This window comes from Microplitis mediator, chromosome 7 (assembly GCF_029852145.1).
Source record: "Microplitis mediator isolate UGA2020A chromosome 7, iyMicMedi2.1, whole genome shotgun sequence".
Classification (NCBI taxonomy): Eukaryota; Metazoa; Arthropoda; class Insecta; order Hymenoptera; family Braconidae; genus Microplitis; species Microplitis mediator.
In genome coordinates this window covers 18,632,899-18,651,844 of record NC_079975.1, presented here as the reverse complement: position 1 = coordinate 18,651,844, position 18,946 = coordinate 18,632,899, and the positions used below count along the sequence as shown (strand labels likewise).

General features: G+C 28.3%; 1 protein-coding gene and 1 long non-coding RNA gene across 3 annotated transcripts in view; one reads left to right on the top strand and one right to left on the bottom strand.

The window, feature by feature from the left end:
- LOC130672273 (uncharacterized) overlaps positions 1 to 18,946 on the bottom strand; it is a 109,332-nt gene that overhangs the window by 24,367 nt on the left and 66,019 nt on the right. For both annotated transcript variants that reach the window (XM_057476728.1, XM_057476727.1), the window contains exon 3: positions 13,618 to 13,669. The gene's annotated coding sequence lies outside the window, so the exon portion shown is untranslated. The remainder of the gene's footprint in view (positions 1 to 13,617; positions 13,670 to 18,946) is intronic.
- LOC130672277 (uncharacterized) lies at positions 7,502 to 10,965 on the top strand. The gene is made up of 3 exons (XR_008990675.1): positions 7,502 to 7,699; positions 7,927 to 8,150; positions 10,741 to 10,965. It is a non-coding gene; the product is annotated as an uncharacterized LOC130672277 (long non-coding RNA).

Sequence of the window (18,946 nt, the reverse complement as noted above, 5' to 3'; positions counted from 1 at the left end):
TCAATCGCATTGTGTAGCTTGCTTCGAAAATCATAATTTGTTCTCAATTAAATATCAATATAACCTAAATGTATAAAGTTAACAAAGTACACTTGGTATTTATAGATATCTGAATGAATTCCTGGTGTTTGATTTGTTACCCAGCTACACAGTTATAATATTAACGGAATCTGTTTGATTCTCTAGCATTTCTCATTAAATTTAATTAACTTAAATTAAATTCCTGCTGCTTAACGCTACTGTCATATTGTCTTTAATCAAAATATCAATTTTAAGGTATGTTTGTGGTATTAAAATGCCTTAAAATAATGCTGAGTACTAAATAACAGTTATATGTATAAAAGAGGATCTAATTTTTATAAAAATATTTTAAACTTGCTATGAGTTGTAATTTCAATGGATTTATTCGATAAATAATCAAAGTTAGAAATTATCACTGCTATTTACCATCTTCTTATAACCCACCCTAAAACTTTAATTTCAAAGTTCAATTTTTAGACGGTCGACGTTTGCACCAGGGATTTGCACTGACGTCGAATGATTGGACTTTAGGGAATGGGGTGTCAGATGAAAAAAGTGTTGAACAGCCGTATAGACCACGAATATACATCCCTTTTTTGTTCGCTTTTTCTTTTTATATGGATGTCTGGTTTCGCCCCGATGTGGTTCAGCGTGATTTACAATATATAGTATGCACGGTTTAACAAACATATGATGTTTCTTCGTTAGTTTGAACATCTGTGACTCACACTCTTTTATTTTTACATCTCTTATTGAAGAAGATAGTTAGAAATTTGTCTGATGAAAAATGACGATATAAAATCAATGTTTCAATTTTATTTTACATATTTTTTAAAAGATTTATATACTTGAAAATAAAAATAAAAAGTTTCAATTTCAATATTTTTATCTTTTCAAATTGTACTGAAAAATATCAAAATAAAATTTTCCGATACATGTTTTATCAGATAAATCTTTGAAAAAGTTTGGATTTTTGTTTGTCATTTGAATTTTTTCCATTTACAAAATTTGACAAACGATTTCTTCAATAACGAAGAAGCTTTCATTTACAAAGGAAAAAAATTCCAATTCTACTTTAACTACGTTTGTTATTTGTCTTGTTTTTTTTTTTTATCGAAATCCCGTCAGACTTGTTCGTAGCAGTTTTGTACTATTCATCGAAATACAATATTACATTGCTTCAGCGTGAATATTTGGGTTATATGATAAAAGCTCTAACTTTTCTTTTGTAGAAATGATCACGAATTGAATGATACCGCAAACGACAAGATGTAATATTGGAAAACAAATGTAAAAATGATGACATCTGTTAATAGAGATGTTAAGAGAAAGATAGAAAATTACATACAATTCTTCTCTTATAAAACTGAAAGTTTTAATTAGATTTTTGGAAACTGTTATTTTTACAGATACCCGAGTTTAAAGTCTAATTAATCTCTTCACAGATCGATTGATCTCAAAATTCAATCAGATATCATAGCCTTGATAACCTCTTCTAATTATCACAAAAATCAAAATCGGTTAATTTGTTTAAAAGACATCACAGATTGAAATATATTACTTTTTATCTTAATGTGTTCGTCATTAAAAAAAAAAACAAAATTTCGAATTCTAAAAGTTTTAAAATGAAACTTTACAAATAGTGTTTGTAAACTGGAAAAACTTCGAAATATAGTTCTGAAATTTCGACCAAAAATTTTTTTTTTTGTTAAATTTGGTCTAAGTAGAATTGTGTTATTATAAAATAAATTAATGTTAAAATTAACATAGAAGTAACCTAAAAAAGTTTGCAGGCTGTAATTGTTTAACAGAAGATTTTTACTGCGACTGTCTTCAAACGTCAAAATGTCGTAGATAGTGGTAAGTTCCAGATTTGGTCCACATAGTTATAGTCGATAGTTATATTTTAAAAATGTTTTTATAAACAGATTTATTTTCAGAACAGGAAGTAAAAAGAAAATAACCAAATGGTAATAATTCTTTAATAAACGAAATGGATAAACGCTAAAATTTGCTTTTTTCATCAATGACTATTACACTTATGTTCTATCTCTTTCGTGTTAGTGATACTAGGGAATCCCAATGGATATTGCTATCCTATACTGATACCATTCAAAGTTACGGATATATATATATATATATATATATATATATATATATATATATATATATATATATATATATATATATATATATATCAAAAAGCTAGAGAAACGATAATAGTACAATCTGACGCTGATACAATTTTTCTTGTTTTATATCTTTACTTTATCATTTTCACAAAATAATTCATCATACATATCTTTTTTAATATAGATTTAGTATCATTGATATGGGCAAAAAAAATTTAAGCTGACCATGTAGGGGCTTTTGTACTAAGGGAAAAATAAATTAAATGAAATTAATAACTTTTTTATATGATCAAGGAAGATGTGTAATCTAAGTTTTTGTTTTTCAATCGATAATTTTTTAGTAGTTGTGAAACTATTTCATGTTTTTATCACTTAAAAGTAATGTTAATTTCTAACAGAAATCGTATGCTTTTATCATATTATATTCTTCACCATTAATTTAGTTTTTCTGATCTACATAATAGTTGTTATATAAGTAGATTTGAGAGAGAGCCAAAAAATTGGATTATGAAAAAAAAATATTATTAATTTTCTTCTAAAGAAATTTTGTTTATCCAAATGCGACAGTTTTACAGTAATTTTTTATATCAGTACAGTTAACTTTATCTAGTTTTTGAATCCCGGTTTAGATGCATTGTAAGAGCGTTAATATATATACCATGCAATTTTTGTTTCTTTAAAATGTGATAAAAATGATTTACTGTGGAAATATGAGTATAAAGTTTCTAACAATGACCAGACGATAAAGCTCACTAGAAAACTATCAGTGTCTAAACTGCGCATCGTCCACGCAATCGATACTTGGTTGTATCCCGAATATCTGGCATCCCGTTCATGTCTTCTTCCAGCCCACGTAGATTTCTCGTAAATTTACTGGCACCTTTACTCCTCCCTTTGGGCTGTCTGTTCAATATTAACTCCTAGCACGAGTTTGGACGCGAGGTCGACTTGATAAAAAAAAAAAAAAAAAAAAAAAACTTGCAGGCTGGGATATTACCCGGGAGTCCTAGCGAATGCACTTGGGGAGAGTTACCCCGTAATCGATACCGCGCGGACTCCACCCCAGTTCTCTCTATCTCTCTGTGATGACATTGCGCCAAAAGAGAGACCGAGAAATATAAAAAATATGCAAGATCATGAATTTCCTTGAAAATTTTTTTTTGCATATTACCTTTATTCAAATTGAGAAGAATATTTCATATTATAGAGAGATTTGAACAATATTTTGTTCAACGATAATTTTTTTGTAAAGTTATGCGTTAATCCACTGAGTGAGCCGATATTTATTTAACTTAACTACATTGATTATAATTTTGATGATATTAGTCAATGGGCTGAGTTAAAATGAAGGTATACTAAATAGTCAATAGTTTCAGTAAATTCTTAGAAATTTTTAGGGTATTTATCATGAGATAGTCTTCAGTTCTAGAGTTTACAATGTTCAAGAAGATGAGTAACTTGAAAATATTTCGGATTTTCAGGTAAGTTTCTTATCATTTAAACAGTATTGTGTTTTATGTCCGTAAATTGCAAGTTTCAGTAACATGACTATGTCTGTAAAACTGTTGGTTTAAGAGTAAAGTTAAAAAAATATCGCAGAAAGCAATGCTCTATTAATAGCCTCTATTATCAGAATCGATTTTTATTAAAACTTCGAAGTTTTAAAAAGTTTTTAATCATGGGTAAGGTGAGATCGCGGATGTAATAATTGAATTGTTATCGAAAAATATTGTCATCTTTTGAGTACTGATTCTAACGTATGAAGCAGCCATATTATAAGTAGAACTTTCTACTGATACTTTAGAACATTTGATTGTACATGGAAACATATTCAAAGAGGATTGAAATTTAGAAAAATTTAATTTGTCCTTTTACTATTTAAATTGTTTTTGAATTTACAACCTTTTGTATGTTCAACCGAAAAAATATACAATAAATTAATTAATATAATACCGCTATCCTATTCCGATTGACCGTTTTGCATAGTTTTTCTCGACATTCTTTAGATATATTTACGTTTTTTGGGGCGACAAAGAATTGATTTTATTATGCTTTCAGTATACTTTTATCAAAAACTAATTAAATTTATTATATGAATGTATTTTTTTTTATTACCACTGGGAAAATTGTAAATTTAGGAAAGAAGCAAGTTAATAATTTATTTGATTTTCGAAATTTAAGTTCTCATCAGATGTATCTTTGATCTCAGAAATCATTTCTAACTATTTTTCGGATGATGTCCGAGTTTCTCATGTTAATAGTAGTTTATCTATCGAGTGCGATCGAGTTTAAGATGTGAGGTGTAAAGATTGGTGCCCGAGCCGGAGGTGAGACTCGATTGTATACTAGATAGATACATTAGTTTTTGTGACAGATATTTGAAATGTACTACATTTAGTGTTTATAAATGGCAGGTTATAATCCGCGTTTATTTATTTGGTAAGATTTGAATATTTGTTGAAAATGAGAGAGAAGTCGGTAAGTGTATGAATTAATATGATGAAAAATTCTGTCACAAGATGACTTGTTGAGTTACTTCGATATTTTTTGGTCGTTTGCTATCGCGCATATAACCAAAAAATATTTTTTGATCCGTTGATGACGTCATTATTAGAACAATTAGGTATCTTTTTTATCAGCTGTATCTTATCTAATATTTTTAGCTGCCGACAATAGGCACTAAATGTCGTACATTTCAACTGTCTGTCACAAAATACATATTTCACGTCTGTATAGAACGAACTAACCAATTGTGATATAGATTTTGACCAGTATGCATTTTTTAGATTTCAACGCTTCATAACCTACTTACGAATTATTACTTTTTTACATTTTTTATTCTATCATCAAGCTGTCAAAAGAAACAAACGGTAAAAAAAATTTAGGATAAACCGTAGGGGAAGTAGTTTTATTGGCCAAAATAGGATCAAAGCCACACATTTACGTATGCCTTTACCAAAAGTAACAGAGATTATTGAAAAACTTTTTGATTTATTCACAATTTTAAAATATATATTAATAAATGCTATTGACTGCAATTAAATTATTCCGTCGAATTCTGATTTGCGATTTTTTCCACTTCAAGTTACTCGTTTATTTTCTTTACAAGTTAAATTAATTGGTGGTACCTTAAAACATCCCCATCAAAAACGTTTATTTATACCTTGAAGTTTTTTTTTAATTCACCCGTGGCTTCATGTCTTAAATCAAAATAATTTTATTTTTAATTAAGATTAAGTTACTTTATTATTTTTTCTTACAAAAGTTGACTTCATTTCCATAAATATTAAAAGTTACTTGAAGTTTTAATTACATAACACTTCTTTCATTTTTGAGAATTATGTTTTCTTTAGTTTTTGAGTTAAATTTATTTTAGACAAAGACTCAATATTTTTCGAAAGAAATTATATTGTACTTGAATAAAGTAAAGTTCATTTTAATTATTTCTTTGATTTTACGTACTTTTTTCTTAAAATTTTGAAATATTTTAAAATTATGAAAGCACAAATCTAAAGCAAATTATTTTTTACAGCTCAACTGCTACTGCTTCGTTAGAATGAGTCAAAAATATTGATTCAAATTTTTTGAAAAATCATGTTTATATACATGGGTTTATCCTACAAAAATATTCTTATACGATCATTTGTATTATCCCATGGTAAAGTAGGCCTTGAACTAAAAATGAACATGATCAATTAATCGATAGAAAACAATTTATAAAAATCTCAACCGCTAAAGGTCATTGATGACTCAATTGAACTACTGGAGTCAGCACAATTCTAAGTCACGATAGAAGCACGTTCTCTCTGGTACTTAAATATATCTGTTTCTTGGTCTTACATCCTCGAGCCTTGACTTGTTTCTAAGGTAAATCGAAAGAAATCTTTAAATATGAATTTTCCAGTCATATTATAATAAAATGGACACGATCAATAAGAAAGAAGGAAAACGTGTTGAAGCAACCTATCGTATTAAGTATGACTCAAGTCCAGAATCTATTTACCAGCTATCGCGGCATGGATGAATCGAGCAAAAGGAATCTCGTTCCTCTCACAAGCGTTTATCTTTCACTTTCGTGAGCTTTATTCTTTCGGCTCAAGTTTCTACAATCGAGTATTATTACCGTCAAGCAAAGAGTTATCGTCGTAACAAAAGAACACAAAAAATAATAAAAACAAAATCGTAAAATATTCTTTATGGTTTATATTTATCCAGCGTCAATTTTTCTAATTATATACATATTTCTAGTACCTCGTTCTTAATCATTTTTTAATATTTTTAAAATTTGAAAAATAATAATTATAATACAACTTTTATAATTACGCTTCTCAACTATATGTATACACATCATTGTTTGTGAGATTTATTAAAAAGAAATAATAACAATTATTTTATTCATTCTTTGAGCTCTTTGTAAATTAGTGAGAGCTGTACAGTTTCCTAAAGTGTAGAACTATGGTTATTCAAAGGCTATCTACTTCTTTTGTAGTTGCAGTTTTTATAATTTTTTACTTTATTTTTCTTCTCTCACTTTGAAGCATCATTTTGTTAAAGTTATATTTTTTCATTTTATTTTTTATTATTTATTTTTTTTCTATTTGTTCTTATAGTAAAATTTTATAATCTCAAAGAGAAGATTTTTCTGATTTTAGATCAGCTTAGCCGTATAAAAAATATTTTAGCAAGGGCAAAGTCTACAAAAAGTTGAACATCGATCAACACCAAATAGTTTTAACCTACAAACACTTACATCGTGATTTTATTTATTTTTTATCTATTTTTAGTGTTAGTTTTTTTCGCTTCTCGGAAAAGTATAAAAAGTATTATATTTTAAATACATACATCGTTTCTACCGAAGTTTACCATGCTATGCTCCCTTACCTACGATATATATATATATATATATATATATATATATATTAAGATCAGCCATAACGGTGAATAGATAATTTATTTTGTCACCTCAAAAGAATTGCCGGCATCTCTTACTCGTCCAACCACAGTCATATACTAGCATTGCTATAGTAATTTCTCTTTTTAAAAAAGAGGTCAATCTACGATCACGATGCAAATCCACACAGGCATAATAAAACATAGAATTTCTGTTATAGACAGCGGTTTGCAAAGCACGAACTTTATTCCTAATTAATAAAGGCTTCATTGCGAAATTATTCTTCTGTAAATTCACTCAACAAAGGCTATTGGATTACTAGAATGTATAACTTCTATAGTCGGTAAATTCTATTTTTACTGTGAACATATCAGGTATATATAAAAGCAACATGGATGCAAAATTTTACCTAAAGAAAATATTAACGGTATATACCATACAATTTTAAATCCAGAAAACTAATTTGTATTAAAACGTTATTTCAAATATCTTTTACATTCGTTCCAAGAAGATATTGATAGTGTTCGGATTGAAAATTTGAATCAATTCTACAGAGTAAGATTTTACACTGAAAGCTAAATGAAGTTAAATAATGCTTACTTCATTAAAAATTATTGTAATTTGGCTGAATGCCATCACTGTCATTGGTACTCAAGTAAGTTAACATATCGAACGCAATCGTAACACGAATCAAGTACAAATAGATGAGTGGTTACCGAGTGATCTAGTATCAATGGTGGACTTGCCGCCCACTATTTGTGTTTCCTCGTGTGTTCCGTTTGTCAGATCAGTTTGAGAAATGCTCTTTGATTTCTGTTTATTGATCGCAACCTTGAATCATTGGACTCAACTAACGTTAACGTCGTTAATATTTATTCAAAGATCAATGCGAATTCATCAAATTCTGAAAATAATACCGACTGTTCTGTAGAGCTTCTGGAACTTGGTTTTTGTACCCCGAGGGAAGTTGTAGATCAATCGCCAGTGAGGGATACGTACCGGCGGGTGTGTCAACAAAGGAGGTCAATCTTCGATCGCCTAGTAAATTGTTACAAGCAGTTACACGTATATACGACATCGCTAGATGTTTTGAGATTTGCGACAAGGTAATATTTCAAGTGGCCTGAATGGTTTTAACGTTTCTCATTAACCAATAAAATTCATTTAACTATCTAAGTTTTGTTATTTAGTGAATGCATAACAATCCTGTGAATATTTGTTAGAAATTATTATATAATATTCATTGTTTCCACTGCAATCTTTAGAATTTTTCTACACGGCGAAAAAAATGGCTATTTTTCCCATATCGGCAAAAAAAATTTCCGAATATTAACAAAGGAATTTTTCTGATGTTACATGGTAAAAATCCTTATGTTTACACAGAAATCATGCCAACAGAGAAAAAAGGATACCTTTCCTTATTTTTTTGGCCCAAGAATTTTTTTTGCAATCCAGTAGGAAAGCTAAAATTTCTTTGGTTTAAAAAACATTTTCTTCATTCAAGAAGATATTTTTCTTGAACTAAGTCAATTTCGGCAAAAAAAAGTTTTTAGACCAAGGTATTCCTTTTATTTTAAATATCGACGTAGTGATTATTCTTACTTTGACATCATTAAAATAATCGTGTGGCATAGAAATAATTCCGATGTTCTTTTAAAGATTTTTATTACATCAATATAGAAATTAAACCTATAGGTTTGAACATATATGTACGTAAAAGCAAAAAAAAATAATAATTTTACTTTTAATTTTATTTACATAAGAATTTTTCGTAGGCAACATAGAGATAATTCTTAAAATAGCATAGAAATTATCATTATGTTCAGAAAGTGATAATTTCTATGTTATATTATAAGAATTTTTCCTATGTTAACATAGGAATCATTCCATAGTAAAAATCTTTGTCAACATAGAAAAAATTTCTTCACAGAATATGAATTTTTTTCAATTTTTCCATATGGAGTATTCCCAATGTTAACATAGGAATTTTTCTCAACATAGTAACTTTTTCTGTAAATAAAAATAAAATAGCCATTTTATCTTCGTATACCCATAGAAAATGTCATTTCCAAATAATTATTTTTTATTTTTATACTGGTACAATATTTTATATAATCGTAAAGTCTAACTAATTTTTCTTTTTTTTTTTTAAACTCAAGCAAAAGTTAACCCATAAATTTGAATTAATTTAACGTAGGATATCTTTTTCCAATTAAAACCACTTTTTGTATTAATCTGTAACATTTATATAAGAAAAGAAAACTTTGGGTTAAATTATGATTAATGTTTATAAACTTACTGCTAAACTAGCACTAATTTTACATGAAGTAAATAAAATATCTAATACTATAACCCTTGTGTTCGCAGAAGCAATTGCTGACTTTCACAAACGTTAATTTACGTGCAAGTAAATTGTTATATTATCATATAATTTTACAAATGTATTAACGATTATGATATCAATTTCAATGTATGTTGTAGTCAAATAATGCGTTTTATAAAATTGGACTTTATTGAATTGTATAGATTTTATTTTAATTAATTATATTTCATATAACGCATTTTATAACTATAATATAATATTCAGTGTTTCTATATATAGCTTAATGTAAAAGTGGAACGACACGAAATAGAATAGCATCTTGCACGATCGGATTGCTTGCGAAAGGTCTCGATATGCATTTATAGCAGCATCTTTTTGAATATCGTTGTGCTCTCTTTGTATATCGTGCTTCATGTGAAAAAGGGGAACGATGATACTTGAAGGAACTGGAGTAGATCGCAAATTTTTCATTTTACCATTTCGGTAAAACGTTTTCTCCATTTATATAAAATTTCATTTTATTATATATATATTTTTTTCAATATATTCTAATGTTCATAGATTAAAAAGAAATTTTTTTTTTATATTTTTAGTTAAAAGAATTCAACGAAGTAAGCATTTTATTCTCTTTGAACAAAAAAATTATTTAGCCTGCATAAAAGTATTATAAAAGTGTTTATCTTGTACTATTGAATTTTTAAATTTGTACAGAGCACTCTTTGATTAAGTATATATCTATATAGCACTATCTTTTTCTTCTCTTTTCATCTCTACTGTCTCTATATGGTGCAAATTCTTTTAGATCACGACTAAATTTACTAGTGTTTTTAATTTTCTCTATGTTATACTCCAATGCATGTAGTGGAACTTTTTTTTCATGAGTAATTATAATAATAAATGGAAATTTCTAAAAGAAATTTTTTCGAAATCTAAATATATATAGTAGTCACTTAATTTTTCTGCAATTTCTACTCGTAACTTTATTATTTAATCGTACAATACAAATCATGTTTAAATTAATAATATAAATTCGCGTTAATATCCGGTTTATAGCTATTCAATGATTTATAATATATAGCGTGTTACGGTTTACGAAAAGCGATGGGACAGTTATTTAATTCAATATTACAAATATTGTAATACTGTAGTATTTCATCAAAAGCATCATAATGCAATATAACATGCTTTTATCAGATCAATAAAACATATTCAATTTATTTTATGAGTCTTTACTGATTATCTTTTCATTAAAAAATTATATAAAACTGAATCACATACTTTTAAATCCGTGTGATAAACATATCCTTCAAGCTCTTTCAATAAAAAGCTTTCTTTTTTTAGATCTTCTATATTTTTTCTACATTTGTTTTTAGTAACACGAGTTTGGTGGCTGGATGAATAAATTCTCTTTTGAAAACATGAAATTCTACAGTGATCAAAGTAAGAGCTGTGAAGTTCGAGATATAAACACAATGAAACGAACTACAAATATAAAGGAATCGAATAAATCTGAATAACTTCACTTTTTAATTAGAAAAAAAAAATATATGTGATATCTCGAAAATTTTATCATAGTATTTTCATTTTTTAACCACAAAAATCCAACTAAAAATAGTGAATAAAATATAGAAATCAATATTTTTAAATCGATAACAGATTGTATTATAATCAACAATTTAATATTCAAGGGAAAAAAATATTCAAATTTATGATTATTCAACAACACGATATACTTAAAACTTTAAGGCTTGAAGTTTGGAGTTTGCTGTACAAGCAATTTTCTTGTGACCAAAGGCATTTTCTCAACTGATGCAAGAATGTCGTAATCAAAATTCTCTACAGGGATACTTGCTAAATTCTTCGTAGCCAAGTGTTTCTAACACCATCAATAGTTATGTACAAACAGAATTCACACATATATTTAACCTTTTATTATTTGCGTCACATCATTCATTACAATATTGTAATTATTTATATTTAAATCTGTTATTAATTTTTATTATTATAAAAACTTTAGAAGGTTACATTGTTGTTTAAAAAAACATGCAACGTTTTATTTATCAGTTATTTTTAAACTCAGTAGATTATATTTGACTTGTATTTATATTTAATCGAAAAATATTGGTTTCCAAAATTTAATTTAAATGAATCGTTTTGACTCGAATTAATTGCTTCCAATTCAATTCACTCTCTTAAAATAAATCAGTAAAAGTATTTCCAGTCGGTGGATATTCATTGCACTAAATATAGTCCCAAGATTGAAACATCAGGTATACTTGGAACTATTCTTCAATGAATATTTACTGATTGTCAGTACATACTTTCTACTAATTCATTTTAAGGAAGAAGATAGTCTTTTTGTGATTGTGTGGTGAATAAATAAATTTATATAATCTTTTGAAAGTAATTGCAGAACGGAAAAAAAAATATGGTAATTCCAATCAAAAACATTTAATTAAATTTCGTATAATTAATTTAAAAAATGCTTGGAGTTTGTTCAATGTACATAATAGTAAAAGGCCATTCGGCAGTCGAAATGGAAGCAGATTTCTCATTATTTACTTATTATTTTTCAAGCTTTTCGACAATAGTATATTGTACAACTAGTGCGGTAAGTTGTCGATTGCCCACGAGAGCAAAGTTGAGCGCACGAACGAAGTGAGTGCGCTCATTTGCTCGAGTGGGTAATCGGCAACACCGCACGAATTGAACATACATTTTTTTATTATTAATGCGATATGAGTACTATTTTAGTGCTCGCTGTTTTGTTCCCCAAGTAGCTTTTTGCTCATTCAACTGTTACCGCGAAATTTTTGTGGGTTATACGATAATCTGCATACGGCAAGTAAATTTGAGTGCGACAAGTTTACTTGTCGCACTCAAATTTACTTGTCGCACGCAGATAATCGTATAACGCACACAAATTTCGTGGAAACAGTTGAATGGGCAAACAGCTATTTGGCGAACAAAAGAGCGTGCGCCAAGATAGCACTTATATCGCATGAATGATAAAAAAATTAATTTAAAAACGAGTTTTTTTAAACATTTTTTATGAATTGCAGAGCCATTAAAAAATAATCCAAATGGCAAGTTGAGTAACAGAAATTGCAGCTAATAAAAAAAGCTTTGCAATATCTTGAATGATAATGTGCTATGAGTTTTTATTTCAAAGTTGTTCATAGATAAATCGGCAGATGATTTTTATCCTAAATTTGTAAAATTTCAAACACCTATAACTTTCAAAACTAACCGACCAATTTGGCTTTTCTTGAATCTAATCAAGCTATTGAACCAAAGAATATATGTCCCAATTTTTATTGAGATCCTTTTGAAATTGTGGCTGCAAGGCTCAATATATTCATAACAAATTATATAGTTGCTTTTACAATACCATAATGAACGAAAGATATACATTTTTAAATGAAGTCACAACAATGTAATTTGAAGCTTATTTTATTGACTACAGCACGCCATTAATGAAATTTAATTGTAACGTATCATTTAGAAAATATTAAAAGTAAAAGCCGCGAAAAACATTTGTCTGATATTTTTTGGAATTTTTAAAGCCATCGAACTATTTAAAAAAACAATCGAAATGGTAAGTTAAATGAAGAAAATTGAAATTAATTGCCTGTGCTTCAAGATACATTCTACAGAAATGAGCTGACAGCTTTTAGTTCAAAAAATATTTTAAGATTAATCGACAGGAGATGATTTTTTTTTTAAATTTCATTAATTTTAAATATCTACTATTTTCAAACCAATCGACCGGTTGGGCTTATCTTTGAACTTGACCTGGATTTTCAACCAAAAAATAAGCATGCCAAGTTTCATTAAGATCCATTTAAAATTGTAGATGCTTTCAACGCCACAAGGTGCGTTATATTCCATATATATATATATAAACTTTCGAACTAATGGTATTTTTGGATCCTATAACTCGACTAATTATGATAGGTAATAGCAATATTCTTAGAAAAATCCACCATGAAGACAAATTTAATAGCCAGACTTCAATGAAATCTAATTAAAAAAGGCGGTCATTTTTCTTTTTATGATATGTATACGTTTTGTTGTACTTCAAGCGTTATTTAATTACTGTTTAAAGAAAATTTTTTTAGAAGTGCAAACTAAAATAGTAAACGAAGTCAATTTGAAATGAAGGCCAGATAATCATAGTCATATAGGCTATTAAATATCTATTTGAGTTATTTTATATGCATTAAAGCTATCATTATGCCACAATTTACCTTTGCCGTATTACGCCTTCTTCCTCTGTATGTAACGATTCATTTCCTCAATCTGAAATACAAAGAAAAAAACAAATTACATTTTAAGGAATGGTAACGTAATCCTAATCATATTAAAAAATATAAATGACAATGGAAACTTTTAAAAGTTTTATCAAAATCATTCAAAAGACACGGAAGTAATATAAGTTTAGATTAATAACATATAATAAAAAAAACTTTAGAAATTTTACTATTAAGTTAAATTATATCAAAACTTTATGTTCCATGTGTCCAGTAGCGATAAATTAGTAAATATTTCGCATTTTCAACCAATGAAGGAAATGAACAAGACGGGCTTGCTGTCACCGGTTAACTTATTAGCAGCTAAGCCACAAGAGAAAGTAGCAAAATAAAAAGAAAAAAAAAAAAAAACAACAAAACGACATCAAGTGAGACGCTATACTAGTATCAACTGAAATTCCAGATGCTTATTTCCAGAGCGTCTGTGTCGCTTTTGTTACATCTTTTTTTTTTTGTCGGAAATCGCGCTAATTTTATCGTTTAGTATCTTTTGTTTTTTCCTTCTTTGAAATATTTTAAAGTTAAAAGGACAACGGAATAACTTAATGCTTTAATTATACTTTTTTTCAATTACTTTATACACGGAAAGAAAATTATGGGAAGTTTTCCTATGCATTATGGGAATGGTTCCCATAATGGTATGGGAACAGTACCTATACTACTATAGGGATGGTTCCCATATATTATGGGAACCATTCCCATAATAGTATGGGAATGATTCCCATACCATTATGGGAATGGTTCCCATAATGATATGGGAATGGTTCCCATACCATTATGGGAACCATTCCCATAATATTATGGGGACCATTCCCATATCATTATGGGAACCATTCCCATAATGGTATAGGAATCATTCCCATACTATTATGGGAATGGTTCCCATATTGGTATAGGAACTATTCCTATAATATTATGGGAACTATTCCCATAATGTTATGGGAACCATCCCTATAATATCATTAAATTTTTTTTTTGCATAATAGTGTAGAAATTTCCCAAAATTTGAATTTTCTTGAATGTTTTGTGCTGACAAAAAATTCTTGTTAAAAATTTTAATGTTTTTTTGCCAAATACGATTTTTTTTTCAATTTTTGAATTTTTGTTTTTATGTTTAATAATATTTCTGTGTATTGTAGAAGTGATTACCACACTTCTTTAAATTAATTTTTTCATGATAATATGGGAACCATTCCCATAATATTATAGGAATGGTTCCTATAATAGTATGGGAACTATTCCCATAATATTATGGGAATGATTCCCATAATGAAATTGGAATGGTTCCTATACCATTATGGGAATCATTCCCATAATATTATGGGAATAGTTCCCATACTATTATAGGAATGATTCCCATAATATTATAGAAAGGATTCCTATAAATTATAGGAACCATTCCTATAATTATAGGAACCATTCCTATAATTATAGGAACCATTCCTATAGTGTTATGGGTATCATTCCCATAATTATAGGAACTATTCCTATAATTATGGGAAACATTCCTATAATTATAGGAACCGCTCCCATAATTTATGGTCGTAATTCCTATGATGGTATAGGAAAAAATTTCACAAAATTATGGGAACCGCTGCTATAATTTTCTTTCCGTGTAAGTTTTTATATTTTAGAGCCAATAATAATTTTTATATTGTTATGTTGTATAAATTCTGTATTATTTTTACGAAGAAGTCAATTATAACTTGATCAGAAAAAAACTAAAATGAAAAAACTCGAAAACAAAAGTCAAAAAGAACTCATCAGAGCTACCTATTCTCAGTGAGTTATCAGAATAGTTGTGGTTTTTTGTTTTTGTTTCCTTTGAAGCTGAGCCAATCTTGGGGGATCGTATCACGATTTTGTACGAACTCCCTTCTTCTGTTCTATGCTGTTTTCCACCCTTCACCTTTTGTCGACAAGTCGTGTCGTCACGCGAAGTATCGCTCAATACCCGCTTTGTACGCGTGCGAACACAAAATAAAACAGCTGAGAAGAGAGACGTAAAGCTCGGACAATTCATTCACATATACAATAATAGTATAGGTACAATGAATTTCATTTTTGGTCCTCTTTTTTTTATCGTTTTTATCTCATGCGTTTATATGGAAGGCATAATTAAAATAAAAAAATTGTTGACCGAGCAGCAATTATTTTTTTAGTAAATGCCTACACTGAAAAAAATAATCGCTTGCAGCTAACGATTTTTAATCGCTAGCTGCTAAAGAAAATAATCGCTAGCAGCAAGCGATTATTTTTTTCATTGTATATAAAAGCACAATTCAAGTGTAACTAATTATATTAACCAAAAGATGCAATGCAAATACTGCTTGTCTGTTTTAATTATTCAAAGTATATGGATATAAATTCAGAAAATTGTGTTTTCGCATAATATAATAGAGAAGCGTTTATTTAATATGACTTGTTAATTATGATTTACATAATATAAAGACTGGAATAAACAGTCAATTTCTACAAAACAGCTTTTACAGACATTTAATATTTTGAGATTTCTATTTTTTTTATTTCTCTGTTTATTTTTATACCTACTCAGAAAATTAAACATTTCGAAGGAAAAAAAAGTTATTAACTTCAGTAAATTTTTTTAAACGACAGCATTATTTCAACGACTAAATAATCACTTCTAACGATTTTCAATTGAACGTAATTTTGTGAATGTGGGTGTGTAAGCAAAGTTTTTTCGTATTATATCCACGTTCAAATGAATCGATTTGAAATTAGGCATGAAGAGCTAGAAAATGTAATATAAGTATTACAACGAGTATTTTTTAGCTCGAAGAACTTTTAACAAACAACCGTTTCATGTTCGTCTCTTTAATGCTCTAAAATACAATTTGGATTCCGTTATGTATAAAAATAAAAGTTTTATCAAAATAGAAATATTGATAGTTTTACTAAAAAAATTTGATATATAATATACGCCGTCAAATTTCGAATCGACACAATAGTGGTTTCTAGCGCTGAATAGAATACATGATTAGGAATGTTAAAACAGATTAAATGATTAATTGAAATGGAATATTTTTTCTTTACCATTAAGGGTAGAATTGAACTTGTGATGTAAGTATGGGCTTATATAATAGATCGTATTATAACAGAGTATCAATTAAAATGCGTTTACAGTAATGGAGATTAGAAATTACTTAAATTCAAAGTTAGATGTATTTTGGACGGCTCCGGAGTCCAGTCGATTGATTCCACAATAGACCGTAAATGTCGCTTATTGAAGTTCAATAGACCATGGTTGAACGCATCTAATCAAGCCGAAATAGAGTCTCGCGAGGTTCATAGCATTTCTCTCAATTACAGACAGAGAATGCGCACCAACTCATTGACGTTTGACGTCATTGTAATATACTACATATATATTTTAGCTGTTACAATATATGTGGTACCAACTGAAATATAACGAGTACTAACTCGGTTGTATATTTGTATAGCTCTTTGGGTGTTGAAACCTAGCCAAATTGTACATGTACCATATATATACCTTTAGTCCCTTTTGTTCTTACAAACTTTGTGGCAATTCCAACAATCGAACGTAAAACTCATTTTTTACATCTGATCCTTGCCAATTTACGTTTCGTTTTTTTTTTTTTTTTTTTTTTAATGTTTGGTTTATTTCACTTCTTTCTGTATTGAATTCTGTTTTGAAATTATTGAGTTTATTTCTGAAAGACAAAGTCATACTATAATCGATTCAATTTTTTTCTTTATATTTCGATAGGAGACATGGCAATAATTATTCAAACTGCAAATTAAAACAAAATCAGATGAACTTGTGAAACACTTTTCATTTTCATAAAATTTTAATTTTAATTTATTTAGATATATATGTATATATAACTCGTCATATAATTTCGGATCAGTGAACTCGGACATTAACTTGGCGTCTCGTTGTCGAGTTGGCAAAATATTTCATGGCATATAGCAAGCCATTGAAAAATATGCAAAGCGCGTATACTTTACACCTTATAGGCATGTAAAACACAAAAATGCGGATTTTCAACGCTGAGAAAATGTATACGTCACGTATCGGTTTGAAAGACTGTTGAATGCTGTTGAATCTCAAGATCTTTATTTTTCTTTCTTGATATCTTAAATTCTCTTTCTTTTCGTATATATTCTTGCTGTCTTTTTAGATCTACTAGTCACCTGAGGCGCAATCTTATCACCAATATATGCAATACATATCTACATAGATATATATATATAGAACCGTCAAAGGTTTTTTTTTTCATTATTTCTTCTCAAAGAAAAATAAATCTTGTGATTTCTAGTTATGGAAAATTTTCAACATACATTTTATATATCTTGGTATCTTTTTTTAAAAAAAAATGTATATCAGGATTATGGTTTTTTTTTTTTTTTTCGTTGTTAGGATTTTCACCAATATTATTAGAGCATCAAATAGAATTTTGCAATGGACTCATTTATAATTTCACGGTTTTCGGATTTTGCATCAATAAATTTTACTAAAACAAAATTTTTAAACCATCAAAGGATAAATGTAAATTGCTACAAAAACTCATAATAAATAATGAAAAAAATATTCATATAATATGTATGCTTTTTTTTTTTCTACACGGATCGTTTATTTTTATTTTCATCATCTTTTGATTACAAAAAACGAAAAATAAAAGAAAGGGGAAACTAAAAATAAATTCAGTGATATTTTTTGATGAAAATGCGTGTATTGAGCATTAATCAAAAAGCTCAAGGAAGTCCTGGAGACTTCAATAATTCGTTGTCGATTTCCTACCGCCGAACGGATGTGGTTCCCGGAAGGCAAGATGGCGGTTGGGCAAATGGAATTCGTTATCGTTGTGCGATCTCCCGGTAGAGTAACCGATTAATCATTATTTAGTGGATGCTACTAATAGCTCTCTTGCCCCGATTATAATAGGTTTATGATAATTTGATAATTATTTGAAAAAAATATTTTATTATAGGGCAAAGATAAGATAAAGAATTTTTTATAAAAAGATACTTTTATATTAGACTTTAAAAACTTGATATTTACTAATAATAACAATGCAAAAAATGATGGGCTTTTTTTTTTTTTTTTTTTTTTTTTACTTAATAACATATTTAAGAAAAATCTTCGTTCTCAAAATAAAAACAAAAAAGGTATAGGGTATATGTAGTTTTTTTTAGTCTACTTTTAGTGTAAAGTCGATATTTTTTCTTCTTCTTGGCAGCCGTGGCTATTTTAGAAACAACTAACAGATTTATTGTACCCAGA